Source organism: Diachasmimorpha longicaudata, chromosome 16 (genome assembly GCF_034640455.1).
Source record: "Diachasmimorpha longicaudata isolate KC_UGA_2023 chromosome 16, iyDiaLong2, whole genome shotgun sequence".
Classification (NCBI taxonomy): Eukaryota; Metazoa; Arthropoda; class Insecta; order Hymenoptera; family Braconidae; genus Diachasmimorpha; species Diachasmimorpha longicaudata.
The window spans coordinates 6,012,305-6,029,419 of record NC_087240.1 but is presented as its reverse complement, the minus strand read 5'-3'; the positions used below and the strand labels follow the sequence as shown (position 1 = coordinate 6,029,419).

At 41.8% G+C, this 17,115-nt stretch overlaps 1 long non-coding RNA gene across 1 annotated transcript; it reads left to right on the top strand.

The window, feature by feature from the left end:
• Positions 1–4,305: 4,305 nt before the first annotated feature.
• Positions 4,306–17,028, top strand: LOC135170244 (uncharacterized). The gene is made up of 3 exons (XR_010300344.1): positions 4,306–4,444; positions 4,866–4,975; positions 16,182–17,028. It is a non-coding gene; the product is annotated as an uncharacterized LOC135170244 (long non-coding RNA).
• The last annotated feature ends 87 nt before the right edge of the window (positions 17,029–17,115 follow it).

Genomic DNA, 17,115 nt, shown 5'->3' with positions numbered 1-17,115 from the left:
GCTGTAGGTGTAGGTCGCACTTTCCTCAGATGTTCTCGAAATTTTTGGAGAAAGAATGTTGGCTCAGCTGTGAGTGTGGAGGTTGTGAAGAACTCTCCAGGTATACGGAGCTCGGTGCCGTAAAGGAGTTGTGCGGGTGAGGCATTGAGATCCTCCTTGAAGCTCGTGCGGAGACCCAAGAGCACTGATGGAAGTAGGTCGATCCAGGGTGTAGGAGCATTGCACATCAGTGCAGCTTTCAGCGTCCTGTGCCACCTCTCTATCATCCCATTTGACTGTGGATGATAGGGTGTGGTGTGAATCCTGTGTGCTCCGACCATGCTGGCTAGGGCAGTGAAGAGTTGTGATTCAAATTGACTGCCCTGGTCGGTGGAGATCGTGAGAGGAGTCCCGAATTGCGCGATCCAGTGTCCATAAAAGGCTGTAGCCACTGTGTCGGCTTCCATGTTGATGAGGGGTACCGCTACTGGCCAGCGCGAGAACCTGTCGATCATGGTGAGGCAGTAGCGAAAGCCTTTGACTGGAGGAAGCTCAATCAGATCCAGATGCACGTGGTCGAATCGGTTGTCCGGCACTCCGATGTGGTTAGGAATTACCCGGTTGTGGCGTTGTATTTTTGATTTTTGGCACGCCAGACACTCTCGGCTCCAGCGAAGTGCATCTCGCTTGATTCCGGGCCAGATGAATCTCTCCTTTAGCTGGCGAGACGTCACCCGACCGCTTGGATGGGCTAGACCGTGGACTACGTTGAAGGCACGTTTGCGCAGACTCGCAGGGATGAAAGGGCGTACGAACCCTGTTGAGATGTCGCAGAGGAGTCTGTGGCCATCAATTGTGAGTCGCTCGAGCTTGAGAGAATTCTCCTGGAGTAGCTCGTTCAACTCGTTGTCGTCGTCCTGAGCACGCCGTATGGTCTCTGAGTCAAGGACTGTGGGCATCGAGATTTCGTTGATGCGGGAGAGTGCATCCGCAACGACATTGTCTTCACCAGCGACATGGACGATGTTAGTTGAAAACTGCGAGATGTAGTCCAGCTGGGTGAGTTGACGAGGCGAGGCTTTGTCAGCACGTTGCGAGAATGCGTACACAAGGGGTCGATGGTCTGTCCTGATGACAAAAGCACGTCCCTCGAGAATGTGTCGGAAGAATTTGATGCTGGAGAAGATGGCAAAAAGCTCTCTGTCGTAGGTGCTATAGCGGCTTTCAGTGGGAGATAACTTGCGGGAGAAAAATCCTAGGGGTTTCCAGACGCCATTCTCCTTCTGCTCTAGGGCTGCGCCTATGGCAAAATCAGAGGCATCGGTGACCAGTGCTAGAGGTGCCGTTGGAGACAAGAAGGCGGCTTGTACTGCGGAGATGATTTTTTTCTTGCAGTCGTTCAGGGCTTCCTCAAGAGCTGGGGTCCAGGTGATAATGGTCTTGTCCCGTTTCTTGGCGCCTTTGACAAGGTCATTGAGTGGGACTTGGGTCTGTGCCATGTGTGGGGTGCAGCGACGATAATAATTGACCATGCCCAGGAAACGTCTGAGATCCGAGATGGTCTGTGGTCTTGGGTAGTCCCGGATGGCTTGTACTCTGTCAGGTGGTGGTGTGAATCCGTGCATGTTCACCAGGTAGCCCAGGAAGATGACCTCTTTCTGCCCAAAACAGCATTTGCTGGGGTTGATGGATAGGTGGTTGTCCTGTAGGATCTTGAAGATCTCCTCGACATGCTGCTGGTGCTCTTGTGGGTTGCGGGAGAAGACGAGGATGTCGTCGATGAAGCACACCGCGAATTTCACACCTCTGAGGAGATTATCCATGTGGCGTTGGAAAGTTTGTGTGGCATTGCGCAGGCCAGGTGGCATGCCACGAAACTCAAATAGTCCAAAGGGTGTTGCCACTGCTGTTTTGGGGATGTCCTCCTTGGCCACAGGCATCTGGTGATACGCTCTCACCAGGTCCATCGTTGAAAAGACAGTGCATCCGTGACAGTGCTGCAGGAGGTCTTCGATGTATGGTATTGGGTAACGATCAGGGACTGTCTGGTTGTTCAGTCGGCGATAGTCACCAGTTGACCGCCAGCCTCCTGATTTTTTTCGCACCATGTGCAAGGGGCTGGCCCATTGGCTGGAAGAGGGCTGAATGACGTTGTGTTTCAGCAGAAGGTCGAACTCATCCTTGGCAGCTTGTAGTTTTTCGCCGGAGAGTCGTCTTGGACGTTCGACAACCGGGGGGCCTGTGGTGGTGATGTGGTGCGAGACTGGATTATCAGCATCAGTGGTTGGAATGGGTGCTGGTATGGTGATGCTGATATACTTCCGGAGAAGATTCTCGTAGGCTGGAGGCAACGAGGCATCGGCAGAACCAACTGTTGAGATTCCATAAACTGAGGTCTCGGCTAGTTGTCCAGCAGCAGTGAGCTTGGTCTCCCTGTCGAGGAGACAGCGTCCCTTGAGGTCTACTAGCAGGCCATAATGAGCTAGCAGATCGGCACCAATGATGGCTGTCTTGACATCAGCAACAACAAACACCCACTTGAGTGCACGGCGTATACCGATGTTGAGCGTGAGCATTTGTTGTCCGTAGGTGCTGATGGTGGTGTTATTGGCAGCGTAGAGTTTAAGGTCAGCAAGTCGAGTGTTGGACTGGGCGAAGGCACGTGGGATGATTGAGAGGACTGATCCTGAGTCGACGAGAAGTCTCATGTTGTTCTGGCGATCATGGAGAAATAGGCGGCATTCCTTGATAGTGTTATTGTTGCTGTCGCCAACCGCCTGCAGGGACGACAGCAGTTTTAGTTTCCCTGGTGAGCTGCAAATCGGGCACATGGGAACATGCATCTACGAGCCTTGTCCCCAAAGCGCTCATGGTAAAAGCAGAGATCGCCATGGCTCTGAGATGTAGGTGTTGAGGCACGAGAGCGAGAGTGTGATCGTGGCCTCCTTGAATTTTGCTGTTCCACCTTGATGGTTAGCTTTTCCATCTTGATGGTTAGCTGGTGAAGGGACTGGATTACGGTCTCCAGGCCCTTCTCCAAGGCTCTTAGTCTGTATTCTGTTGTGTCGTCCGGCTTGCCTGTGAACCGATCCGCAGCTGCTACCATTGGCTGCTGGTGCAGGTGTGTAGACATGACGTAAGTGCCTGTTGACGTCTCCATGATGTTGTCGGCCGACTCAGCCAGTTTGTCGAGTGGGCCGTCTTCAGGGAAGCCCCTTAGGATCTTGCTTACGATGTCAGGAAGTAGGGCTAGCCACCTGCTGCGTAGGAGCTTGTCAGAAGCTGTCCCACAGGCTAGGTCCCTCATCTCCCTGAGGAGTTGGCTGGGCCTCTTAGTACCCAATTCCAGACCTGTCAGCAATTTATTGAGGCGCTGGTCAACTGACTCTGAAAATCTCCTAATAATATGGTGTTTAATGTAGGGGTACTTATCGATCTCAGGTGCAGATCTCAGGACGTCTGAGATCTGCCTCATGTCCTCTGATTCCAAGGCTGCGAGGACTGTATCATATTTGGTGGAGTCACTGGTGATGCGTCTGTAGCGAAATTGGGCTTCGAGGCAGTAGAACCAGGTCTCAGGGTCCTCCCTGATGAATTTGGGTGGCCTGAAGTATGACAGGGCCGAGACTTGACCATCATCCTGTACGTGCGCGTGATGATGGTTGGCACCATAAGGGTAGTAATTTGAGAATCCTGCCGGGCCACCTGGTGTGTTGGGTGCAAGGAGACCGAGGGGGGTGTTCACCCCGTGACTGCTCATGTCACCAGGTTGTATTATCGAGGGCGAGGTACCTTGCTGCTGCGGAGGAATGAGTGGCATGCCTGGTAATTGGCTGTCTGCCCGTTGCTCTGTGCTGTGACTACTCGCTGTGTTGTCGATTGGATTTCCAGATTGATGGCTGGTGCGTGATGGCGAATGCTCGATGGTCATTGTGTACACTTGGGATCACTGAGAGACGCACGGCTCGATTGAGGTTAAATAAGTAATCCTTGAGAGGATCACGTCGGGGTCACCAATTATAGTGTTTCTTGGGGTTTCACTATATATAATAATAATGCACTAAAGGATTATGATAAACTAGATATTTATTGTACATCTAACTTAGGCAACACAAAAGGTAAGTAGTCTTAGGAATAAAAAAGGGGTCCAGTATCCACTATAGCTGTGGCGTAGTTACTTGAGTATCGATAAGGCAGACACCCAGCGCTAGCAGTCAAGTCGGGGAGATAGTTGCTGCTTCCGACGTTGGCGCTTGGGTGTCACGATTGTGGCAGGAGTCGAAGTTACCGACGGTCGAGCTGCCACACGTCTTAGCATTCCTTGATTTTGGCTACGACAGAGCTCCTTTTACACTTTTCTCACATATTTATTTGCTGATTACTCGACGAATTTACGGCACAAAGAATGTGAAAAATTCAGTGGGAAAACCACAGATGTAGTGATTATTCCTTCGCATTCACCAACGTAAGATTTTAGTCTTTAGTTTTCATTTTATCAACTCCCTTGTTTGTTCCACAATTCTGAAAATTCTAACATTTACCAAAAGAAAAATATGCTTTGTTTCTCAACGAAAAGCTATTTGCCATTCTCTGTACTCTAAACTTGGCGAATTCCACCGTTCTTATTCCTTCATATGCAGGAAAGACAGATGGAAAGTATTTTGCCGAGTTATTGCCGGAATTCGAATACCAAATTGACTTTCAAAAGGAGATGCAGCCTGGCGGTCTAGCTTTTTTTTTATAATTTTTGTCAGTAAAATTATTAAACAATTGAACAGGCATTTTGTGATTGTAAAAAGTTTTATAAAATCTGACAACCGTGTAATTATCTTTCCCCCTTCATTCCCCATATTTATTTACCCTTTGCTTTGGTTTTTATTTTTCAGCAAGTCACCCTCCGGACGAGATTACGTCAGCGTGTATGACACAGACGTGAGTGTGGCGCGTGGCTAGCTCATCCAGTTGGAACGGGCTGAGTACCATAGAGTGGATAGGGGTGAGTGAGCTTGAGTAATAAAAACAATGCTAGAAGGGAAAAAAATGAAAAAAAAGCGTGAACAGCCAAAGCTTCTGGTACGTATCGTGCCACAAAACGTTCGAGCCCCTTTAACTGTCAGTAAATTTACGATTGTGGAAAGAATAGAGCCCCACAGGCAGGCGTATTTCGACAAAATGCGAAAAACTCATTCTTCCACATTTTTATTTTCATCCTTATTCTTCTTTCTTTCTCTCACCCCCGGTCATCACAATAGAGGTAGAATTTATATTAAAAGATTGCTTGGAAAATGGTTTCGGGGCAGCAGGCATAGATGATAAATAATTGTGAAAAATTCTGGTGTTTGGTACTATTGAATTGATTGAATAATTGAATAGACTGCAGGAGGTAAACTGAATTATCAAAGAGAAAAAGTCTGCTTTCACATTTGCATTCTGTGAAAATGGATCGGTCACCTGGACCTGGATTATTCCAACAAATGTACAAACGACAGTCCCAAGGGTCAAACATTGCAAATTTGATGGCATTGGAAATGATCTCGATGGTTAAACGTGTATTTAATATACACCTGCTCAACGCAAACGGTCGACGACATTAACATCGACGATACCATCGTGTCAGGAGATAAGCCAATACCAAATATCACGATTGTGTTGTACAGGGTGAAGGCATGTGACAGTGATAATGGAAAATGTAGAGATCTCAGAAACGGAAATGTTTCTTCAAAGTCGTGCAGATTGGTCTGACTGGATAGTAATGGAACTTGGTTTAGCCTGTTTCCTCAGGATCTTTTGACCTATCACAAGGGAAAAGTCTATTTGAATCTCGTTAACCGTCTATTTGTTTATAATTTCATCCTCAAGTGGTAGCACGTTAACATTCCTCTTTAAATGTATATTTACATAATACATTGTGAGGAGTATTTTCACCTAACTCCTCATTTTCCTTTTAAAATTTAATTCTTTATCGGTAAGGCTGATTTATATGGCAATCTCTTGAGAACATAAAGAGATAAAGATAGCGGCTTCATTCACTGCACTCACCATTAGCAAAATGTAGACGAGGAGAAGAGGAGACACCCATCTCCATCCTTTCTTAGGCATTTGCAATAACATGAAAATGACTGGAAATTAATAATGTTCGCTCCATATTCAGTGTTTGCGCAGGAGGCCATTCTATCCTCGTAAATAACGCAACGTTTATTTACTTTTTGGCGGTAGGAGGTACGGCCTTATTAGCTACGCCTCTGGCAACAATGAAAAATTGTTACTCACATATATGTATGCACAGTGTGAATATGTTCATATCACACACAGATGTTACCCCTCTATTAACCATTGAAACTTTTTGCTTAATTAAATGGGGGTTGTGTGATTTTTTTCTCTCTCGCTTTATTTTCAATATTAATCGCAGCGAAATTTTTGAATTAAAAAGTTGTATTATTTCAAGCTTTTAAAACACATTCCAGCAGTAACTTGTAAAGTAATATCAGTCTGTACTTTGACGATTAACGTGCTACCTCTTCTACTTTTCAAGTAAAGACTCGGTCCACCGGGTATAACAGCTAGCGATGAGAGTTCGCATTGGAGTAGTTGGTGGTTCCGTTGTTGGTGAAGAAAAGAAGCAAACCTATAGGCAGTCGGGCTGGAGAGGCGGATGAGGTTGATTGTCTAACTCTAATGCAATCTATCACGCCTTCGTTGTTTTTTCCTCCTCATTGTTACATCTCTTCATCTCTCTCTCTCTCTCGGTCCCGCGTTCTTTCTCTTTTATTCTTCGGCACAATGATTGGATGATGCCATGGCACAATAAATTGCCTTTTATAACGAGGGATCCACGGGTTTCTGTTTCAATATTTCTTTTTTCTCTCTCTCTCTCTCTCTCTTCTCTTTTCCCATCGTTTCGATGGAAACAAAAACACTGTAGAATATTGTCTTGAGTCGCAGTGTTTTTTATGATGAAAAATGAGAAAGAGGCATAACGTCGAATCAACGGAGAGTGTAAACGAGGGAGTTATTTACGATAAAGTATTATAGGGAAAGAGCTCCACGTAGGATCGTGATACCGAGGGCTTTGACAGGACAGCAAAGGCGGATGAAAGTTAGATACTGGCCACGTCTCGTCGATATTTTTTGAAACGTAAAACCGGAGACTGCCGCTTACACCCTTGGAATGGAATATGACGCGAAAGGCACGCCTGAAGAAAGGAAGGAAAACGAGACGCCTGCTGTAGGGGATGATGCATGCACTACTGTGAAGTAAGGAATGAGCGCGGGGAATATATACCACCAAGATACTGAGAAAAGTGGGGTAGAGGATAAGCCTGAAGAACGGTTCTTCCCCGTCGGCCAGCATCCCTCCGTGTAGTCCAACAAAATCCTCCAGTTGGTAGTACGCAAGCCCCATCTCAACTCAGTTTACATGTTAAAGCATCACTTCATCCTTGTCCATATTACTGGCAGAGTCTCTCCAGATGTTTATAGAAGTATCTTCGATTTATTCTTCCGAGGAAAAAGGAAAATAGAATTTGTATTTTATGGCTTTTATTGACGTTTTTCTAACTGACCTATATTTGGGTGAGTACAAAAAGGTGTTGGTCCTTGAGTAAAAGACATGCGCGCTTTAAAAATATCTCTTAAACTAGAGTCTATTTCAATGGATTTCTCAAATATTACATAGGGGAAAGGGATAAGATGTTACGAGAAAATCCCCCTCTTCGAATATGGGAAAAAATTAATATCTCATTTATTTATCTGCGTATTTGATGTCACACGAGAAAAAAATACTGGAGCCTGTTCTATTTGATTGGAAAACATTAGGACTAGATTTTGCACCGACTTGTCTACCATTTCTAGTTTCCTATAGGCTTAACCAACCATACAGAGGTAAATAGATTTGCGGTAATGTTCAATGTTAAAGGTACTGATTTATGATTCGATGAGAAAGTAGAAGGGCATTATTCTTGGGTTCGCTGGACGAAACCCCCGAGGGAGTGAGTGTGGATGAGAAGAACAAGCTGAAAATAATGTGTATGGTCCCCCAGCCCCCTCCCCCCTTTGCTTCCCTATTTTGTCATATAGATATTTTTTTTTATTTCAATTTTTGTGCCTTTATCTTTTCTTATTTTCTCGTTAAAAGAAGAAAAATTGCAGAGTCAGTGCTTGTCAGAGACACGAGAGAAAAATGTTAAAATGTAGACGCCAAGAGTTAGGCGAGCAAGTCACTCATCGTCGTTACCAAGTGAACATTAGCGTCGTCCTGAAGGTGTTAGAGAGAAAGGTAAGGGCGAGGGTATAAGGAGCACTCCCAGTGCCGTCTCGGGGATTATGGGTGGCCATAACGCCACCGGGGCACAAGTATAACACGTGGCCTTTTCACCTCTCGACCCTCTTGGGAGGCAGTCCTATTTCTTCGTCGACCCCACTCTCGGGCTTATACTTACACCTTGAGGCGAAAAATGAAAGTAATAATTACGGTGTATTAGATGCTCAGTGTTGTGATACCATAAGCCGCCTCTGGGATTTCCACCTCAATGCTACTACACTAACGTTGCAAACTCCATTATCACTATTGATGTGTGTTGTCTGATTATTAGCCCATCATCCATTGAATACCGTCGGGTTATCTTGTGTGTGATAACGTAATTATAGGATCATCAATCAGTACTGTCATCGGTTTAATTGTGGTGGAAAATAATGATAATAATGTTGTTGTCGTTGTTGTTGTTGTTGTTGTTGTTGTACTATTGGAACTGCACCCGCTCTGCATCATCTCAAATTTATCCATAAACTTTGTGTTGTAAATATCACATGCAGGCAAATCCATATGATTTTATTTTATAACAAAAAAAATATCGCAAATGGAAGAGTCAGGCGGTCAATACTGAAATGGTATTGTTGTGTATCTTTTTGAGACTCATCGCTGCAGGCATGTTTATAATTAACGTTCATCACAATGCTATTGTTTTTTCGCTTGTTCTGGGATGACATATTTCAAGAGTATGACTTTTTTTTAATTTCCTATATATTTTTTTCATTTTGCTGTCATTATATAAGGTTTGCCGAATTAGGAACCGCCCTGAACGTAAAGTTCTGACAACTATAATAAAAAAAGAGCAAGGGGGGAGGAGGAGGATATAAAGGATTTTCAGCTCATTAAATAGGATAGTATGGTATCAAAATAATTTTTAAAAAATACAATCTCACTGAAAATCATTTTCAATTCAATACGCTCGACTAATTTTTCACTTCATTAATAATTGAATTAATGGTTGATGAAATAACTGCAGTCTAAATCTGATGGAAACGAATTATTCACAATTGTATAGTGCGAATGATGAACTTAAATTGAATTGAGCCATCTGATGCTTAAAATCCAATTTTAAACACATATTAAATACCGTTTGCAGTACAAAATCGGCAGGGCATACAGAATGGATTAATAATCATTGATTTTCTATTGTTATCATGTTGTTCACTGAATTAGTCATCTGCCGTGGATTATAATGGATTGAATGATGTGAAAGAGGGAGGGACGTGAACGGACGGGAAAAAAAACCCATCTATATATTATTCCCCACGGGTTTAGCCTGTGTCCTCTTTAGGTTTGAAATCCAACTGTTGGACGTTTTTCCATTTTCGTGGGAGATAAGACGCGGTGAGGAATGTGAGTAGGAAAGTGATTTTGCTCATAACAACCACTCACTAACCATCTCGCGGCTCGGAGGCAACAGAGATGACACTTTTGGTGAGAGTTTCCTTCGGGATTCTCCTCGCGGGGACGCTTATCCGTACTGGACCAGTGTCGGGAGAACGTGCCGCAGGCATCTTCCGTTTTATTCACCTCTTCGTCACCATCTCTCTCGGATTCACTTTGGTGAAATTCGTGAATTTCAATCGAGCTCTAGAGCTTCCGTAGCGTCGTCGTTCATTTACGAATCTCTCGGAAACCCCGGGCGTTGACGCGAGAGAAGAGAGTTAGCCCCACGGGCTTATAGGCTTCAAGTACCACCAGCTATACTGGACCCTGTGGGTCTTATGGAGATTGAGTAAGTGTGGTGTGGGTCAACTCTGTTTGGGAGTTTTCACTGAATACTCGATCTGCATGCTAATCGAACTACGGAAGGACTCTGAACGGTTAGCGAGCATCTCTTGAAGTAGCACTATGTCATCACACAACAGAAGCCACAACAAATATAGTACATGTGATGCGAGTGGTTAGAATACCTGTTCCTATCAAGAGGATGTTACATGAGCATTGTCTTAAGGCTTTGAGAGAGGCTCATTTTATACAGAGTGAAATATTCAATAAAGTTACAATTGAAAATTGTTTTTAAGCATTTTTGCATAGCAATGGAAAGGAAAAAAGTTGAACTTATTGTGTGTGTGTCGAAAAATTCATTGATCTATCTGGCAATAACTCTTTTAATATACGATAATAAATACAAATTCTAAACTAACTACTTAATGTCCTGAGTTTACCACTTATTCCAAATGTATTGACATTTGAAAATAACTGGCTCATTGATATTATCAAGCTGTATCTGTTACATCTTATTCCATTGTTCCATAGTTGTAATGGAGACAAATTACTCAGACCGACGTGAGTCGTGATCGAAAGACATGTATCCCAGAAGATGAATCAAGCCTAACTCTGTATTACAGTCTGTAAGGTGTGTAGCTTTCATGATTTCGATGGATTGGTTATGAAGAACTGGAGGGATTGCCGCATCCTGAAGAAATATAAAGCGTGTGGGGATTTTTATGGGAGGTCTATGGCTAAAGCCCTGGCGTTTTACCGAAAACGTCCAATATAACGGACAAGGGATAATGTATATATATATTATATATATATATATATATATATATATATATATATATATATATATCTGTTATCTTTATCTTCGCTTTGCTAGTATCCTTCTTTCGCATCTAATGTGTCGTACTGCCCAGTCACACCAGGGGAGAAAGCTTGGATCAGGGGATTGAAAAAAAAATGAAGCGACTCGGCTTCGCAGTCGGGATTTGTCATATGGATCATATATCTATATGAACCTGGCCACACATTTCTCATAAAAAATGATCGATTGACTCTCGGGCTCTTTATTCGTAGCTTCATATATATATAGATATATATATTAATGTCTTAGCAATTGAGGGCGATCTTTGCCTCTAGGACGATCATGACCATGCTCACGATATTGAGAGCAGGTATACATTTATTTTCGATATCGATTTCTTGAACGATAACCGAGCTCTGTAGCACTCCTTTACGAAAATTCCAACGAGTCTCTCGCTACTATTCCCTTATTACCGAGGACGATGTTTCTAGTGTAATCAAAATTTCAAAATTACACGTCCATCGGCAGAGGGATTAATTTTCAAATAAATTGATTGGAAGAATGATGAATTTGATTTCACTGAAACTGACGTGCATTAAGTTGGAAAGCTTCCATTTATTTTGAAATAATGAGTTTAATGATTGCAATGTCCGTTCTGATAATGAACATCGAAACTCTTGATTAAATGTTCATAAACAAATAATCCCATCTTCATGAATTCAGCTTAATGTCATTTGACAACTCTCCTTAGTAGAAAACTGTATTTTCATCTGATACGTGAATATAAACTAGTGACACGTTTGACAATGTAAGTAAACAATTTTCATGGTTGAACTTGACTTTAACACGACAGCCAACTGTTCTTGGAGGTAAGTTCTCCCATAATTCAGGTTAGGCTCTTTGAGGGAGTTATATTGCTCTCATACAAGTAAAGCACTACGATAACCAAAACTCTCATGTGTAGAAACGTTATTACTTTAATGCACCGGCTGGTCGGTCAGCCGTTTCACACCGTAGTCAATTTTGCACTTTGCCACTCCGCATATTATAACGCCACCCGTAAGTAATGGTCCTCCTCCCCTCGCGCACTCGACATTTCAACCAATGCATACCACCACACATACTCCATCAGTATTTCCAGTTTCCCATATTTAATCTGCATTATGCTCAATGTTGTAATTTTTTTAATATTTTCCTAGCAAAGTACATTAAACTCTCAATAATGCCAACTTGAATTTCACTTCCGACTTAATTACTCATGAGAATTGTTCTGATTTATTTGCGAAATTAAATAAAATTAAGTATTTTCATAATAGATCATTATATTATTTTCAATATATAAAGCACTAGATGATGTATGGCAATTTCGTGACAATTATCGATCATTATGAATATAAAAAAAAATTTTGCTCCCAGTGCATACGATTTTTGTCTTATATCATTTTTTTTCTCTCAAAAATGTGTGAAAGAGAATAATCTTAATTAATATATTTCATTAATGGGGACTCATTTGCATGGAATGAAAGTGCCCAGTTGGCTCTTTGCCGCATTCATAACGAAACATGCAGACGTATATGTGTATTTTTTATTCAGAGCCGTTGCCAGTCGAGAGCATCAGCTCCGCAATAGAGGAATCTCTCTCAATTGTATAAAATTTTATGAATCATTGGATTAAGCTGCATTAATCGACGATGACTCAATAGAATTTCATGAGAGGAATGGCAGTCAGATAAGAAAGGCATGTCAGATTGTTTCTGAAAAAATAACTCAACTGCCTTTCTCTGAATTAATCAATCGAGAGTAATACTCTATTGAGTCAATTACCGTGTAAAAGAGAATTCATTTTTTTAACAGAGATGTGAAATTTTTTATCAATCGGACAAAAAAAATTATCAAAGTTTACTCATTCTCTGGAGTAATAAATTTATTCATTTTCATTTTTTTCGTTAAATCCATAAAACATGAGCGAAAAGTCAAGAATGGTAATGTTTCCCGAGGGATTAAAAGAGAAACATCGTATGCGCCCAGTGGGAGATAATTTTCGGATTGTACTTTGAGGCATTTCGAGTCATTTCAATGGAGGAATATGGTATTAAAAGGGCGATGAAGGGGCTGTGAATTTTAAGTAGAATTTTTTTATTCAAAGCATAATCTTGTTCAAAGTTGATGGTCACCGAGAGAATACTTCAGCCACAATGCTCCTTGATATGATATTGCTGACGCCGAGCTGGAGAAACAATAATTTCCAGATATCATAGAATAGTGTTGTATTCATTGAAATTAATGAAATACTTCCCCCTCGTCTCCCTTATCTCTTCAGATAGCCAATTGGGGAAATCATCTCTCCAGGTCCTCACTCTACTGAAAACAACAATATTATGAATTCATACTGATGTCGTATCGCCATGCGTAATTATTATTGGAATCGCTAATTATTGTTTGTCCATCGTCCCCGGCAAGGTTGGTTTGGCTGAGCACACGCGTCCGTGTCCATCGTTAAATACAATTTGCCGCGTCGATTGTATACCACGCGACGTGCGTGCAACCAAAGCATGATGGTTGGGACAGTATGTAGAACCCTGCAGATTGTATGTAATAGAGAGGGAGAGAGAGAGAGAGAGAGAGAGAGAGAGAGAGAGAGAGAGAGAGAGAGAACGAGAGAATATACGAGATACAAAGAGGGAATAGGGTGTGTGTGTGTGTGGTGGAGAATTGGATGTATATCGAAAGGGGGTTTGCCAGTACACACGCTCTGCAACGTGGTCAAACAACCATACACGTTGGACCGTGCTTGAGTATAGGTATACACTTTTGTCCATTGTCCACACTCACCATAGATACAATGTAACCTCCCTTTATCCATGTACCCATAATGCCTCCCCCTTTTCTCATAAATTCTCAGTGGAAATACGCTCAATTACTAGCATATTATACGATTTCAATTATCGACAATAATATATTTGTGGTTGAATATTTCATTATAATATTACATATTTACATGGGAGTTTTCGGCATACCCTTAAATTTAATATCAATGAGTAAACTTCACAAAAATATGTTTATTTTAATGCTTTCATGGTGAATTTTATTTACATTGTGTATGGCATTTTAACATGTGAATCTATTACCCATTATTATACTTATTTAATAAACTTTATCGACTTGAAATGTCAAAAATCATATTAAGGAAAATTTATGGACAATCCTTCCAAGGCTGTTAGCGTAGTTGTAATAAAAGATCGACAAAACACTCCTCCTGGGGAATATGAAATCCCCAGTTGTTGGTTGACATGACTTTTTCGCTCAACTTGCGCTAATTAATATCATATCATAAAATAGCATTACCAGTTGCCGAAAATTTAAATCATTGCACATGCTCATAATATTGAGCTTTTTCGTAGCAGATAAATGGCTTTATTTTCCAGATGTTCCAGAGACATTTTGCCAGATGTAGGTTGAATACAGTGTTGAAACATGGTTAAGCAGTGGATAACAATTTGCATAGTAGATAAAGATACATTGGGACAGGTCACTCGCTCCCTGAAAACGGCTTTTGACCCACTGATACTCACTGAGGGTACTCCCTCTCTTTCTTTCTCTCTCTCTCTCTCTCTCACCCTCTCGTTTACCACTTGTGTAGACTCAGAGAGAAGTCAGTGGCTTGAATGTGGTGCACACGACTATGCAAAACGTCTCCTACCGGATAGTCGGCTGCTCGATTTGCTCGTATGTCGGCGTCTTATGCTCCATGCAAATCGTTTGGGTGGAGAACGCGCGCCCGGCATCGTTCAGTTAAATGGCATGGTAGCTGTTCAACCACCGTCTGTCGTTCATCGATCACCACTAACCCCTCTCTACGGGTTTCCACCTTCTGTCAACACCTTCCGGCCTTGTCTGACCACTGGACGTACGAAACAAATGTATCTATAGTGCCATCAAGGCTGAATGCATTCATTAAAATGTTTCATCAAGTTTCTCGCAGTGTCGAATAAATTTTCCAAAATCGGTCGATGAATAACAAATTTTTTTTTGGCGGTTTTACCCAATTTCATTTTTTTTGGGGGGGGGGGGGGGGAAGGGGGCGCAGAAAAAAATCAGTCGCTGACAATAGGAGGATCAAAGTGGAATGTCGGCCAGTTTTTCTATCAGGTTAAGGTAATTTTCGAAAGAGAGAGAGAGAGAGGCAAGGGGGCGGGCATTTAATTAATCCCAATGGTCATAATTTTTTAACAATATTTGACGAGAAGCTGATGCAAATAGAGGGATACACCGATTTGTCACATTCCTCTATTCATCCTCGTAATCCTCGCAGCATACCCTATGAACAGTCTCCCCTATTTATTTTTCCACCTGTCAGCTTTCATGACGCTACGAGTCCTCTCAGTGCCCCACCCTTCAGTGGCTGAATTATTGTGTCAACAAAAAAAGGAGAAAACGAGGAGGATATAGGGTATACAAGTGAGAAATATGTCCTGCTTTAACATAATCAAATACATATTTATCAATTATCTACGTGACATTTTCTCGGCAAGTCGATAGAAAATAATTGCCCCTCTAATGAAAGAAAAATAAAAAAGATGAAATAAAATAATTTAAGCTCGTAGAATATGTAAATGTGGCTTTGAAGAAATTACGGGAACGCCCAAAGTCAAGTTTAGATGGTTGGCAAATATGAGGGTTTATGGTAACAGCTTTTGGCCAAGTCAAAATGTAAGACCCGTGGAGTTGTGAGAGCAGGGTCGTAGAGGGGTTGCGGAACTTGAGTAAGAATCAGGGTAACGTGGTGCGCGCTGATCAGCGAACCGAGAGTGAAAGGGTCTTGTACGAAACGTCTGCACAAGCAGCATAAAGTTATCAGGGGTGAGTTTGGATTGAGAATGTTGGCAACGAGAGTAAGAGAAACAGAAGCCGTGCTCTTGAACACAATGTGATACCCACTTTCAGGAGGTTTCAGTTTCGATAATGAACTGAATACCCTCGAGCCTAATCTTGGTAGCGAGAAACATGCAATCAATTCACGAATTAATTTTTCGATAATGTTTCGTAGTGGAATATAAAAGGCAATAAAGCACTGGTCTAATGATCTAAGAAAAAAAAACTTGACATTCTATGTGGAAAAATGATTAATTGATGAATTTGTATAAAATAATATTAATATGCTAGATAAAATAGAATAAATCGCTATCAAGGGTCGAATATCTTTCGGGGCTCCTCAGATTTCGCAAAAATTTGTCAAACAACTCGACTCTCAGCAATCATAAAAAATTAAATCGACCTATAACAATCATAATCATCTTTTAATGACGACTTAAAACAAATATCTTCAAGTTTGATAATCACATTGAGAACACGTGTTTTACGTTATAGTGTCTTTTGCCGCAGTATGCGGTCTCTCGTCTTCCGCATAAATCATTTCTCGCAATATCAACGAAGAAAATGGCATCGAGGAAATAAGAGGAGTGGAGAGGAGAGGTGAGGGAGAGGGATCGATCGATCGTTCGTTGGCACCCTACACACCATGACGCTTTTGACAATGCCCGGGTGAGTCGTTAGTTTGAAATTTCACCTACAAGACGTAATCAGATTGTGTGAAATTGTTGTAGAATTTACTTGAGAGTGAATTTTGTTTTTTTAAATACCTAGGGATTTCTATCCCTGGGCGACACAAAATCATGATTTGTTATGGGTATGAAAATGATGAAAATGTAAGTCTATCTGTCACGGAAACTGCCTGTGCATCTTCACCAATAGCTTCATTAAAGCATCTCCTTTGTGTAAAGACTAATTGAAAATAACTCACCTTGAAAAGACATTTTGAATCTTGATGAATTTCATTGACAATATTTCAATTTTTGTGAGCTTTGCAGACATTAGAATACATTATGTGTATCGAAAAAGTTGGAGGGTAGTGTTGGTGAAAAGGAGACTTACGTCATGTACGAAGTTTGTCGTGAAAACGACAGACTCTTGAAAATATAGATATGTTTCATAGGTATAGAATTATGTACACGTCATATCGTCGGTCTTTTCCGACACACCGATACAACCGTAAATATTCAATATATTCATACTACCGAATAAGAAATACACCGATTCTGAGGAGGATTTCTCAAGATCTGCTGGTGACATATTTTAAGCAATGTCAATTTTCTTGATTTACACCTGATCTTTATTATCATTGACCTCTCTTTTCTCACGATTCCAGGATATGTGATACTCAATCCTCATTGATAATTCCCCTTGTGTAGAAAAAAAAAAAGAGAAAGACTCTCCCCCCTATAAACTTTAGACAGACTCCGTA